This window comes from Pyrgilauda ruficollis, unplaced genomic scaffold, assembly GCF_017590135.1.
Source record: "Pyrgilauda ruficollis isolate IOZ18807 unplaced genomic scaffold, ASM1759013v1 scaffold5, whole genome shotgun sequence".
Lineage (NCBI taxonomy): Eukaryota > Metazoa > Chordata > Aves > Passeriformes > Passeridae > Pyrgilauda > Pyrgilauda ruficollis.
The window spans coordinates 12,771,484-12,787,386 of NW_024526599.1; positions in this window are offsets into that span (position 1 = coordinate 12,771,484).

The following is a 15,903-nucleotide window of genomic DNA, read 5'->3' on the forward strand; positions in this document are numbered from 1 at the left end:
ACAAGTGCATCTGTGATTGGTCCATGTGGATTGCTTTTGATTAATGACCAATCACAGCTACCTGTTCTAGCCTTCTGATGAATCTTTTCTCTCTATTCTTTTAGTATAGTTTTTAGTATAGTATTTTAATATGTCATAATATAATAAACCAGCCTTCTGAAACATGGAGTCGGGATTCTCGTCTCCACACATGGGGCACCAGACACAAAAAGCAGCGATGTTTTTGGTCTTGTGTTTGTGCTAAGAGGGGATACTTGGACCTCATGTGTGGCATGAGGTTTGTAGGCGTATATAAATTGCGAGTGCACCCAAGGTGGTTTAAGAAGCAATGTTATTTTTATTGTAACAAAACGTAACACAGCCTTTGGAATTAAATGATTACCACGAAGGAACGTGTTCTCCTTTATAACAGAAGTTACAAAATAATGAGATACAGTATTGAGTTTGACTTCAGTGATAGCATGGCCTTGGTTTCAGCCATTTCCCAAAAGCAAAACTACAATTAATCTAGAGAAACCTTTACTCAGGTAAGTACTGTTAGCTGATTTATTTCTGCTATTACTATTCTTATTTAATACTATCTGCATTTCTGTGTAAAGCAGTTAGGTAAGGGAGATGGGCCAAAACACAGATCCAAATTAATGTTAGCTGAAGGGAAATAGAACAAAATATTTTCAGGAAATAAATTTAATAATAAGTAAAATATATATATATATATATATATGATCCAACACATTCATAAAGAGGATATATTAATGATATTTTTCAAATACAGTTTTCTTTTTGTGAGATAAAATAGACTGTTATGAAAGAAAACCACTTTAATATGGATGTCATTCAAGTAAATATTGACTGTGATGGTTTCATCTGCAGGCTGAGCCTGCACAGCTGTGGAGAGAATGTTTTGTATGACTTGAAACAGCAGAACATTGTGCTTTGAGGCTCATACAGAAATTCGGTTGGTTTGATTTCTGTGGCATGCTTTCTAACTGGCACTCAAATGTGAATGACTTCCTGCTAGAAATAAATGCAATCTTGAATCCTTGCTTTACTGTATACAGTGCTATTTAATATATTTTTATACTGTGTGTGAACAAACAAAGCAAACACTGCTTTCAGATACAGTGTATAAAACCAACAGCAAGGTCAATAAAACTCTCTTTCTACATGCTGAAAGCACAGGAGAATTTGAGCAGTGTCTGTCCAAAACAACTCTGCAAGTCTGTTGTGCTACATCCACAGGCTCTTGATTTATGTTCAGTCTCTCACATAAAGTATTTTAAAATTGGTCTTGGGATTTAAAAATTCTTTGTATTTTCTTTAAAATTACCTTTTGTTTTGAATCATCCTTGCTACATCAGCAGTGGAAGTGCCCCTTTATCTGTTTGCCCCCAATAGTTACTGTTATCTTAGAGACTGTAGGTGAGATAAATGGTGATGCTAACAAGCTTTTGTCTCTTCTGCTGAAAAGTAAATCAATGTTTCTACAAGGAGAATTTTTGTTCATATGTATAATATTGAAAGAATATTCTAGAGAAAGGCTTGTATGGACAAGGGATTACTGAGAGGATCTACAGCAGACAACACTGTGACTGAATGGCACTGAGTAATTAATGAAAAACACAGGAAGAAATTCACCTCTTTCACTGAGAGGGTCTGTTCCTGCAGTGGCCACATTCTGACCTCAATTGTATCTGTGTGACCTAATCTAGCAGCATCTGTTTAAAAATGCATGCCTACCTCCTTTTTGCTGTCTCAAATTTTCTGTAAGTGTGATTTGAAATCTAATTAAGTTTTGTAGTTATATAGTTATATAATTTGTTTACATTTTAAACTTCATTTTAGTTAAATTTTCTAACACTAACATAAACACATGAACAGAAAATATGAGAATAATTTCCTTAATAAAAGTAATCAAGTTTGCTTAGCACTTGCTAATTAAAATATATTTTTAAATAACTGTGTGCTGTGGTTTTCTCTTTTGAGTAGATTTGTAGAAGCCCTGTACTCCTGGGTTTTAAAATTCTTTTTTTTTTCTCTCTCTTTCAATGCTTTTTTTGGCTTCTTATAATACACATGTTCACTCATTCACTGAACAACACTGTAAAGAATGAACAGATTTATTCGTAGTGTATGTATCCGTCAACTACCTCTCAAATCTGCTAGGAAAGAGCCTTATGCCTCTTCTCATACTTGAGAAGAGCTGTGTGTAAACATTTTCAAAGCTACTTAGTTATCTTCACCTGAATCCCTTGTAAAACTCTTTATCAGTGTGTCATCTGTCAAAGTGTATAAAATTTGAATCACACAATTATCCAGACCTCTGCTTTCCCTACTGTTTTCATGTCTTTCCCAACCATCTTTTTCCATATGTTATATGTTCTCTTTTACTTCTGCATCAGGTCTTTTGGGTCTGAATTGTTATTCCATTAAAAGTTTGTACAGTGTGTAGCACCAGTGCTTGCTACCTTAGCATTCTCTGGTCCTTGGCAATATGTTAATTAATATTGATAATGAGAAAAAAATACAGCTGCTAATTATAAAAACCAAGCAGCCATCAATAATAACTAAAAAAATAATAGCAATGCTTCCATTTGCTAATTTCCAATGCTAAATTTCTTTTTGTTACCACTTCTTTTTTTTTTTTTTAAATCAAATTCTAAGTTATAGTAGTTTCTTTTCTTCCTTTGTAACCTCAAGATAATTATTATCACATCATGTCACAGAATAATATGTTCCTGTACTATCATTTTGGTCTGTTGTTGAATTCTGTCTCAAAGCAAGTTATGGGTAATATATTTCCTTTCTGTAATTGCTATACTGGTCCACTGCTGTAATAAAGTTGTCATATGGAACACGTAATGGACTACAGTACATCTTTGGTTTTTTTTGGTTTTTTTTGGTTTTTTTTTTAAATTACAATTCTTTCTAATTTTCTGATATCCTTATAAATGTGATCCATGGCAATAATAAACTTCTTGGACAAATACAACAACTTACTGTTTACTTCATCCAAGTCTGAAAGTTGTCTTGACATTGTTAAATGAGCATATTTAAAGTTCTCAATGTTGGAAGGAAGCTAACCACAAACCTTTATTATACAAATATTAATATAGAAATATGGCAATTTATGATGTCTATGTCTGTTTCAAATGGTTTGAATATGCCCCCTAAGATTTTAACCTGGATTCTCACCCGGTTAGGGTTATCTAATGCCAGAGTGTATATCAACACATGCAACACTGTGACATTTTCTTGGTTAGGCCATGGAAAAGCAATAAGTAGTTGATTCAGGAGGTAATTTAAAATGTGTTAGCCCCATCTTTGAAAAGAAGACTGTGTGTTGTCTCTGCATAACGCTTTCTCCAAAGTGCTTCTTTGTTAGGACTAATATTACTAATGTCATTCTGTTTTTTCAATTTATTCCATTGTATTTACCAACCCTTTGTTTTACACTGGCTTCCATGTCTCCTACTTAATTCAGCCACGTAAAGATTGCTAAGGTATCGCATCCCCATAATGGTCAGTGTAAACTCAAACTTCAACTATTGTAAAACTTTGAAGACAGGTTTTAAGAATGCGTCTGAGAAGTAGTAAAGAGCAAGTTCCTACTCCATGATGTCTGAACTGGACGTATCCACAGCACTGCAGTGTTTCTTAACCACTGAAGAAGTGTACAAATCAGGTCAAGGTTGTTTCGAGAATCTGTTTCAGCAATGTACCAGCTATTCAATTACTGTCCTTTGGAAGTTCCACTGAAGTCTGATACCAATCACCGGGGTTATTAAGTGGGAAATTAGTCTTTTTTACTTCAGACTAACAAATTAAATCTTGAACAAAAATCCTCTTGGTAACATTTACCTAGCTATATTTTAAGATAAGATGGCTGAGATATAAAAAGCACAGAAATACAAAGTTGTGACCTACCACTACATTTTTAAGTTAATTTTTGTGCCAGAAATTGATCTTCTCTGCTGATTAAATCATAAGATATAATGCCTAGAGACAAGAGGGCAAGCCAATGGTTAGCAGCAGGTGTGAGTCTGAATTTATTTTGTGAGTCTTTAGTCTGATTATATGAGTATAATAATCTCAACTTTTTCTAGTAACACAAGTGCCTCACCACAGAATGCAAAGGAGACTATGTAGGTTGGAATAAGAAGGGAATTTTGCTTCAGATTTTGTGTATTCAGTCTGTGTAAATGTTTCTCAAATTCTAGAAGCTTTTACTTGAGAGAAAGGAGTTGTTTCATGTATATGCTGTCATCTTTGATTTTCACTTTTGGAATAATATTATGACTTAGACTCATAACATATCCTATATAAATATCAATATAATATATCTCTTCCTAGTTTTCTTCTCTGCAGGGTTCTGATTTTACAATTACCTTTTAAACTTGAAAGGAGAGGCTACATTGTTTTTGTAGCATAAATATGAATTCAGATTTGAATAAGTAACAGTTAAATTGACCTTTCAGACCCTTACTGCTATTGGTGGCCCCATTGGCTTCATTGGAAAAGTATCTGGTAAATGACTACTCCCTCATCAACAGCAGCACTTGTTAAGCTACGAGGCACGTAGGGCACTTGCCTGGAGGTCTATGCTGGGCAGGGACATGGCCATATGAGAAAAAAGGGATGCGTATCTAACCTACTGACCTGCAACTCCCTTGGTCTCTAATAACACATGTAACGGTGTGTGAGACACCATTTCTGAATTCATGAATTACAATAGTCTGTGGTCATCATTACATTGTCTTGACTTTCATGAAAACATTAACATACACCTTTACAGAAATAAAAATCTGAAAATATTAAACTGAAGTATCACTGAATTAAAATAGCTTAGTTTAGTCAAGACCATTGTCTTTATTGTCTGTTAATTTTCCCATATTCTGTACACTTTATTTGGAGGAAATCTAGATTTGGGCCAAAATTTAGAACCTTGTCAATGACTATAGCAATAACATCACTTAGGCTTTACTTAGAGGGGCTGTAAGATTTGATTGAGAGGTGGATATATTGTACTGAAATTATGGTGTTACCATAGACTTCCATTCAAACAGGACTTAATTTTGAGCTGCTCGGGTAGCAAACACCTCTTTTGTGACTTGATAAAAACGATCAAGCTTTTAAATAGCAATAATGCTGTTTGGATTTGGGGTGTAAAGAGAATTTTCCGGAATTTTCACTTAAAATATTTATGTGCATAAACACTACACATTTCTTATTAAGGTGAATTATGTTACCAGCTACCATGTGCTCTTTTGTTCATGTGTATAAGGGACAGCTGTGTAGCTTGAGGGAATATCTATTGAGCTAGCTCTAGCTGACTGTATTTCACCTGGAGATTCAAATTCATAATCACAAGCAATACAAATATAGGGGTGTCTAATATTCTGCTGGAATTGCTGTATGAGCTTGTTTACATGAAAGCTGTGTTAAGACTAATAGATGTATTTTTGCTTGGATTAACCTTTGTACTGACAATTAATTCACCAGAAAATACCCAGGATTTTCATGCGTATGATTCTTTATGTAATAGCACTAATTCATCATGTCTGATTCTCCTGTAAGCAGAATTACTAGAGATGTAGTATGAAAAGACATAGTTTATATTTGACTTAAATCAAAGATATGTCTTTGAAATATTATCCACTGAATAGACAGCAGTGAACCAATTGACATGGTTCTTAAGGACTTGGCTTAGTGGTGGACTTGGCAGTGCTGGGTTAATGGCTGGACTTGGTGATCTTAATGGTCTTTTCCATCCCAAGTGTTTCTGTGTTTCTATTAGTTTCTGTTAGTCTAAACAGAACACTCTGAACTTAAATAGAGGACAGGCTGACACTCTCTAGATCTGCATTCTCTACATTTGAGAGATGTGCAGAGCAATCTGAGCCCATGTGTCTTTCACATCAGTAATATCCACAGAAAAGTACATTCAGAGGATTCTATCTCCTGGCATGCACCAGTGCCTGCACAGCTACAGAGCATCTCTAGGGAAGACAAATGAAAACTTGAGATTTAGTGTGGTTGTGAGACTCACTAAGGAATAGCAGCACCCAGGGAAGAGGGAGGATGAAAGCGCTATCTAGAATGAGGTATGGAACACTCAAGTACCTCCATCCTGCTTCTTAAGAGCCTAGTATTCTTCATTTCTACCTATCAAAGTCACCTTAAATGAACTTCCTTGAGGTATTTTTCTCTTCTGTTGTGCCTTTCTTGTCTATGCCTACTTTAAAAATTATGATCTCAGTGCAAAAAATGTGTCTTAAAATCTTTTGCGCACCATTAAAGAATTGCATGCAAATAATAATAGTAATCACACATAACTAACATAAGATAATGTATAGTTTCTTCAGTAAACAAAAACATATGACAGCTAAAATGTTTTTGAAAATGTTCCCATTTATTGCATTTTTTATCAAACCACAATTTACTGCATGTATGACAGCAGGGCGGACAAGTGTGGAATCCTGAGGTATTGCCTTTGCCCTGTGTTATAACAAATTGAACAAAATGTGGCTGATTTTCCCATGTAATTAATTTTGTTAATTTAAGTTTTGATTTAATCCATAAGTGATGCATTATTTGATTAAATTTTGTCCAGAAGGCTTATCCCAGCAAATACTACTTCAGATGAAACTACTTACAGACTTTGAGAGAAAATTTATTTAACAATTTCTTCTAACATTTGTTAATTTCAGTAATCCTTGTATTGGAATCATGATCATGGCTAAATGTTGTACTGTGGTTGCTACTTAAATCAGTAAAACTGTTCTGGGGACAAAGATGGTTGTTGTCATATGAGTGCCCTCACTTTTCTAACTCAGTTTCTAAAATTGTCTGTTATGTTTTATCCATTGTTATTACCAGAGTTTGCTCTGATCAAATATGCATTCTAATAGTGTATCATTCACTATCAGTATGAACTTTGTTTACTATACACACACACAGAAATAGTAGAGGATTGGGGACTGTTATTTTTTAATACCAGAAATACCCTCCAGTGCTCTGTTAAAACTGTCTTCATCAGAGCATGGTAGGAATAGGTTGTTCTTTCACATTTATTGAAAACAAAGGCTTTACCCCTTTAAAAAATGACTAGTGTAATTTCAATTTATGATATTCATCATCTTGACAGTTTCAGTTTCCTTTATTTACATTTTCAAAGTTAAGCTGTTGCTATTTTTATCACTGCATGTTTTCTAGAGGTGTGTGGACTGCTGTACTGTTGTATATTCTCTGTCTTCTGATATATTCTGTGACGTCTATTAAGAATGTATGGTAAGTAAGTATGTAAAATGTGTAGAGACTAAGCCTATACAGTAATTTGATAAAAAATCTGCAATATTAATCAAGCATCAAATTGATCAAATAATGTGTAGCAAGTCTGTAGTTTTAGAAGTCTGACCTTTTTTTCCCCTGCAATTAATTTTTTTTTGTTAAAAGACATACCAACAAATGTGTCATCTTTGACTGTGTTTACTCCCAGAACTATACAAGCTTTAGTTATAAGCAATCCTCTGCTTGTGTTTAAAGAACTTAAATTCATTATCTTTGCACATATTTGGCTTTGAAGTAGCAAATATAGACTCCTGCTAGTCTACAGATAGGATGAAATTATGATTCTGTCTACAGTCTGTAAGAACTAGCAGATGAAAGGGCATTTTATTTCAGTGTCTCACTCATAAAACCAGGTTTCAGTCAAGGAGAAAAACAGATTACAGATCAATCCATGTAATAAACATAGTACCCAGCAGATGAAAAATGTATCTAAAATTTATAATAAAATTCTCTTGGAAACCAGATGGGACATGGAACTTCCTCTCCATTTGGTGTTTTAAGATATGTATGGACTTTCAAGCAGTATTTTTCATTTTAACTTGAGAAACAGAAGCAGCATCTTGTTCCGTGAACTGTATGTGTTTGACTGTGTTCTGATTATTTTATAAAAAGAAGGATTAATGCAGATTATAAGATATGCCTCTGAAAATTACTCTTGATCAGCAAATGACTTAGTAATTAGGTGCATGTCTGGATCAGTTGCCTTTGGCTCTATTGTCCTCTACTGCTTGAGAGGACAATTAAGATAGTAAATATATACATGCAGGCAGACAAACAGGCTTTGAGGACAAAACAATATAAATTGTATCTTAACATTTATGACGCAATAATAATAATGTTAAGATAATTGTATCTTAACACCAGGCTCCCTGATGCCTGTATATATCCACTCAAAATGGAGGACATAATTGCAAGGAACTTCTTCAATTTCCAGCTGCTAGTGAAGCATACTTGGCTTTTTTACTACTCCAGTAATGTGAAATCCTAATTTCCTCATCCTCAGCAGTACTAGGAAAAACATCTGGGCTCACATATATGCCATTAGTAGTGTACACTTGTTTCATGCTTATTAGGCATTGTATTTTTGTATGGATGTATTCTTCTGTATAGATACAGTTACAAAATATGCCAACAGCTATTTTTCTGTAACAATACAGGGTTTTCCAAACAGGAAATCTCTGTCATGCAAGTGATCTTTTGCTTAGGAACTGAATGTTTCCTGCTAGAAAAAATAATGACAAACTGGTCCTTGAACTTCTTAAGTCATGACCTGCCTGCTTGGTGGAGAGTGCTGGTGAGGAAGATGGTTTCTGAAACAAGTCTGTTGGCAGTCAGGGTGATTGAGTACCTTCAAAAATTTTTGGTACAACATTGCCTTATGCCTTCATAATCTCTGATTAGAACATTTTCATGTAGTCACCTCTTGTCTGGCATTTCTGTGTCCCAGTGTAAGTTCTGAAACAGCCTTAAGTGCCAATATGGTGACAGTCAAGATATCACTTGCAATTTGTCAGTCCAGGAGCTTTACCACAGATTTTTTTATCCCTGCAGTCTAATGGCACAGTCTGATGAGTACTAAATGTTCAAGCAGGATTTGGACTGCCTCATCACTCTTAACAAATCAGATTTAGTGTTACCTAGGCATAGGTGGTTTGGTGGCAATCATGACAGACTGCACCACATAAGGTTTCTCTACTTCCTTGACACTGGTGGCAGTGTACAAATGTTTTACAGGGTAGCACTGATGTCCATCAATTATGCATATATGCATAGTGATTAGGCAGGGCAATGCACACATGCACAGACACACAGGCATGAGGATTAACATGGTCAGTGAACACCTGACTATATGCCACATGACTATCACAAGGGAGCTATAGATGTCTGTTTTTAAGGCTATCTGCATCATAAACCTGCTCCTGTATACTCAATTTTCTTTTAAAGTTGAATTTCTGAATTTATTCACTAGGTGGCAATGTAGTATATTATTTGTCCAGTATTTACAGCAGCATGGAAGTGATCAGAAATAACTGCACTACATAAATATTTTGCACTGGGTTGCAATAAAGAAATATTTCATTAATTCCTAGTCTATTTAAAAAAAATGCCCACAAAAATTTATACTTTATTTACAACCTAAGTAGAAAATATATGAGGTTGTTGTAGATTGCAAACTGCTAAGAGTCACAGGTACCCAGTGGACCCCATCATCTCTAGTACTTAGTTTGGGTCCCCATCATCTCTAGTACTTAGTTTGGAAGTGTCAGGGCAGGGGTGGAGTGTAATGTAAAAAGGAGCACATGTAGCTCAGTTACCTCAGGGGAAAGAGTTAATTTCAATAAGTGAGAGAAAGCTGGTTACAGACAGGAATTAGAAATGCTTTATTAGAATGATTTGTTGAAGTATATCTGTTCTGATCATAACAGAGCTGTAAGCATCAATGTGAAAACTGATTCACAGCAGAAGAAAAATGTGTATAGCTTTGTCTATGAGTTCTTTGGGTTTCCTCTTGTAACACTGGTGCTTTAGAAAATGCCCAGAGGAGTCTCAAAAACGTGGGGTAGAGGTAGCTGCACCAACCTAGTGACACTAGTCAGAATTGTCTCCTGGAGACCTGTGGCAGAATGAGGTCTGCACTGCGGGGCCAGAAGAGGACACTGCAGAGCTGGAAATCACCCTTAGGATCAGTTGCAATCCCTCTTTTAAGATTCACTGTGCATGGAGTGGATAGGCTGCCTGGGGATAGGATAGCCTATAGCACTGCCTGTGCAACAGATAGGACTCACTTCAATATTAAATCTTCCTTTTATAAGTGGGAAGAATTATAATAAAAACTTTCTATTTTATAAAACCGAGTTGTTATTTTTCTCATTTGCCTTGTGAATTAATGAATACTTTATGTCAGTCAGATTCAATCTTTGTTGGTTTTCAGAATGTCCTCATGCAAGGCTGTTTGCCTTGTTCTCTGTAGGCGGCCTTTTGCTGTCTCCAGATTCATTATGTGACTTGAGCAGTTAATTTTTTGTCTTTTGAGCTGTCTGTACTTTTGACTCTAGTAAAATTGGCAAAGTTTGTATTTAGAAGGTTTTGCTGCCATGATGCTTTATAACCCTGATAGTTTAGTCTGTCTGACCCAGAAATCTTTTGTCCTGAGCACTTGCTCCTGAGTCAAATTGTTTCAATTATGCCTCCATGCATTTGATAGATTGTATTCCTGCTGTAATTCTCAAATAGACAATAATTATTTAAGACATTTAATTATTTTTGCATTAGGCCTGTCATATATATCAGAATTTCCAGTGCTTTTGATTAATGTATTTTATAGGACCAACTAAGACATTATTTATTGTTAAAATGCATGTTGCAAATTTGGGAGAATTTGGAATTGGTACTATATTTTAGATTTCCTTTTGCTATCCATATTAAAAGTAAACAAATTCCCAAAATGTCAGAAGTCTTTTGCAACCTAAAGTGGCTCTCATTTTGGGGACAGTGGGGCCTAACCCCACCAGAACATTATAAAACCTGCTAAAATATTTCTTTGTTATTCTCTTTTAATGGGGACATTCACATTCAACGCAGCAGAAATTTAAGAGCTAGATATGTTTTTAATTACTAGGGTATAACTTGTGATTTGAATTAAATTATTTTTTCCCTATTGTTACTTGGTTTTGATTATGTTACTGTGCCTGCTGTTAAGTTTACTTTGCTGTCATCTTCCTTTGCTTTTCTTATGTATATGGGCAATGTGGAGACACCAACCACCCTGTGACATGATCCATCATTATTGCAATGTTGCATCATTATTGCATTGTGAGGCTTGCAATATTTGTTGTTTCTCTTGAAAGCTCACTTTGTGAATCAAGGCATCAAGAAAGAATTGTAGATTTCAGGTAAACAAAAATATAAAGTTTTGTCTTCCTAGTATGAGACAAATTTTGATTGTAGGACTTGAAAAGCTTTTAAAGACAGTAGGCTAACGATAAATATAACATTATTTTTAAATTATTATGGTGTGTAATAAAAAACTCCTGTTTTGAGCTCAGGGTGATTGCTGAATCCTGGTCATTCAGGAGACAAACAAAAGAGATTTTAAGCAAAGGAAAAGCATTCAAAAATACTAGCAGGCAAAATTATCCTGTGCATTGTCCATTTCAATGAAACTGACTTTCCAAGTTGCAGATAAGAAAACATCTGCTTTTTGATAATAATAGAATTAGTGTCCTGCTTGAGCATAATATATGCCCCTAAGAAATGCTAGGACTCCTAGGATGTAGAAGCCAATGGTATTTACATTATGCGTATCGGGGAATGAAGCTGGTCAGAGGTTTCTGGAAGGATTCACAGGACTTTTGAACATTGATAGAGGAAATTCTTGATGAAGCATGTAAATGGTAATAGAAAACAATAGCAACTGCTTGTTTTTTTTTCCATTCAAATCTATATTTATTGAGCTAAACAGAACTGCTGTTCCCTTTAATCAGCTTTATAACTTTACAGAATGGATGAGTTAGGACAGTTAGGTAGACCCCCACTCTGACTTAAGTCAAAGACATCGAAGATAAAGCAGAGCTACAAAATTAACAGTTTTGACTTTATTTTTACTAGTTCTGTTAGAGGAAAATATGTTCTGCTATATCTGACAGCCCGAGGAAGGTGAGGCTCCTGTAGTATCCCCAGGTCTAACAAGTCTGAAAATGTTTTCCCAGTATGCACAAGCACATGGAGCACCTAGATACACCACCTACCTCTGTATATACAGGGCCTGCCACTCAGAAGTTTTTGTTTATTTTGGTGGCAAACTTGAAGTGGTATTATGTAGCATATTGAATTTTCTGGTACATACCCCAGTATTGTAGGTACAGATCTGTTGAGTATTTTAAAATGGCAGAACAGACATTCACTCTTCTGAATGCTTATGAAAACATAGCCCAATATTCTTGCAAGAAATTCTAAGCAGAGGTCCAAAGGGGGTAAATCTTGAGGACCCTAATCTGTTTGCATTTGGGCTTGACTCTGATAAAAGCCTTACTTGCTCCTATGCAGGTTTTGCCTGAACAAGCACTATGCAAGACTTACAATGCCAAGACTTAGCCTGCAAAAATTATTAGCTCAGGTCACAGTCTAGGCTTTTGTTAATACTTTATCTGTCACTTACTTATGTTGTAAAAGTGCAGAGGTGATAAAGAAGTCATCTCTCAGGTCATATAGCAGTTTAAACTGCTGTGTCTCTGATGAAGCATTGTAGACAAAAGGGGATAATAAGATCCAGGGGAAGATAGAAGAGTAGAAGTAAAAAGCTTGCACAGCTATTGAAAAGAAGACTTACATTATTTTGCTACAGACTCCATAGGAGCATCTGATCCCCATTTCTTATGAAGTGTAGCTCTGACTGCCCCAAAATTGCTTTAAACATGAAAAAGATGAGACCACTGTGCTTAATAATGCTGTTAACACAATGTCTGAAGATTTGTCCCTTCTCTGTACTGTTCATAAATACTGCTTGGTCTTCATCTGTGCAAAATGTAGAGGTAAACTTTAATTGAGGGCTTTTCTTTGGGGATCATGTGCATTCAGGGGGAACAAAACTCCTATTATCAACTGAGAAATATAACAAGTTTGAGAGCATTGTCGCATGGAGATACTGAAACCTTAATTCATGCTTCTGTGACATCGTCTGGATTACTGTAATTCCCTGCCTGCAGGTCTCATTCAGTCCTCCTTTCACAAAATAAGAACTTGTACAATAATGTGACCACTGAGATTTCAGGCATATACAATACCTGGTCATCATATGTCTCTGCACTGAGCTCTCAGTGCTGCCTGCCATTAGGTACCAGATCGATTTGAAGATCCTGGTGATGTGTTTTAAAACACCACATGTATCCAAATGAGTTTTTGGTTCCCTATTGTCCAGGTCCAATTTTGCTGAAGTGTAAAAATGTTGTGCTTTCATTTGTTCAGAGGATTACAAACCACTGTGTCCCATACCTTCTTCATGCAACTGTGGAATGTGCTTTGTCAGAACAGATTTAGAGTGTCAGTCTTGTCATTGACTTGAGGTCAAGACTGTGGTGGGTTGCTTAGCTTGTCTTTCTTTCACCAGCATTTCTTTACCAGCATCTATTCATATTTAATAGAACATTCTAGGGTTTCGTTTTCTTAAAACTTTTTCAGAATTGAAGCATCTTTACCAGTGGACTTTTCAAGTGCTAGTAAGTGTTGGCATTTTTGATTTTTTGAGAGGCACAAGAAAATTTTTAATACAAGGAAACTAAGAAAGTAACTAAAGTGTTTCTAATATTTCTAATACTAGGGATGCACCTACCTTACCTACACTTTTTGTATATCCCAGGTAGGACATGAAAGACTAATTAAAATCTTTAGAAAGATCTTTAGCTATGCAGTTGTGCTCCTTCTTCCTTCTATATTTTGGAATAGGAGAAAAACCAATTTGCTTATATTGGTTGTGTACTACATAAAAATGTCTACCAAATTTGCTGTGTAAACAAGACCTTTTTATCTGAAACAGCTTATAAAATCAGTTTTCCTTTAAAAATTACTACACAGATTATTGGCTGCTATATTTTTACCTTCTTTGCCTGCCCATATTTCCCTCTTTTGGCCATTGTATGTTGCTCATAGTAGACACTGACTATAATTTGAAACATAATGTACCTAAGCATGATTGCTAAGCAAGAGTAGTGGAAAATGTCATCCCAGGGGAAGGGAAGGGATTTCCATTGAAATTAGTTAATATTGGCAGATTGACACCTAAATTACCTTATGGATTGACCCCTAAGTACTTAATTATTCCTTAATCCTTGTGCACATCAGGATATGGTATATTTTTCTGTAATTTACTTTTCTGCTGTTTTATAGCACTTAGCTTTCAATACAAATATTCTATTACATGCATATGTAACATTTCCTTCAAAGCCAGAATACCCTTTTTTATTTAGCCCAACTTCTAGTTTTTTCTTGTCAGTTACAGTTTTGATGATTGGGACAGGATAAAAAGTGTTATCCTCCAACACAGCATGTATCACCTACAGTAGATGAAGAAAGGCCAGAGTATTAAACTTCTGCACAAGTTCAATATACTGGTAGCAGACCTGCTAAAGTTTCCAAGTGTTGCAACTTCCAAGTGTAAAGTGCTTAGTTTCTCGGTTAAGAAACAGGGGTGTTGTAAAAGACTGGGCCATGTGTTATGTCCCAAAAGACTTCTATGGAAGTTTTTATGACAAAAAATATCCTTATGATCATTGTAGACTTAAAGGTTTTCTGTGCCATGGATTTTTGTGCTTTACATCTCCATTGGTACTAAGCAGGGTTGGATTTCACAAGGTGTTAGGTCCTGATGTCATTTGGAGACATTCTACTACTGGTTTGTGAAAAGTTCTATTCCACATAAAGTGTGCTGATATTCTTGTTTGATCCTGAGTGTCAGGGAGGATGTATCATCTTCCTTGCTATGCCTGTTAATTTCTGCACTTTTACGTTTTAAATATCTCCAACAGTTAAACCTTTCTGTGTTTGCCCCTGTGTCTGTATTCAAGGCCAAATTCAGACATGGTGTGTGCTACTCAGAGCAATTCAGAAGGTCCCTTTAGATTCTGCCAGATCTATTTATACCACCTCTATCAAGATAAAACATAATCTGCAATTTACATACCAAGGAATTGCAAGAGCATTTCAATTTAAATAACAGAGACTCTTCTTTCATTTACACCTACTCATGAGCCCTTATTATGAAAGCTGTAGCAAGCTGGATTGACATCTGATGAACAAAGGGCAATTGTTTTCAATGGAAAATAAAATAGTGTTCCAGTAGTTTTTTGAAGCATCTTTTTACTCTTATCATTGTGATTTTCATCTTGCTGGGTTTGGTGAACATTTCCAGTGTTTCATCCAGTGAATTGATATTGATCCCTGCCAGTCAGTATTTTGCAGCTGAGTGGAGGAAAGGAAAAATATACTTTCTTTTCCTTTTATTTGTGTAGTGTTGCCTGAATGAATTTATGTCCAGTTGCTTTGTGGATTTTTAATGGGTTTTCCACTGTCTGTAGTTTAACTGGTTCCAGATTTTTCTCCTGCTAGTTTGCTTTGCTTGGTGTAATGCTGTGGTGAATGCAGAAATATCTCTGGTCAAGGCAACTCTGGGAGTCTGGGAGACAAGGTATGTGGACATCCAACAAGCTTAGCCAGCTTGTTAGAATCATGACCTAGATTTTACTTTGTATTTTAGAGGTAGGATAAAACCCAGCAAAATTTCTTTTAAGTCTTTGTGTGCTAAACATCTTTCATACTTCTTTTCAGATCAGATATAATTTCAATGTGAGAGAGTAGTTAGAAGAGACTTGTGTTGGCCTGCATTGCCTATATATTTTGCCAGTCAGTCTAAGCAAATATCCCTTCTGAGAGGTGAAGTATGAGGCAGTAAGTTTACAGGCTGAGCAAGATAGAGGGGATGGAGAGAGGAAGAGGAAACTCAGATGATCTTATTTCCCCTAGTCAACAGCAGGAGATCAGTACTAATAGCACATTCTGTCT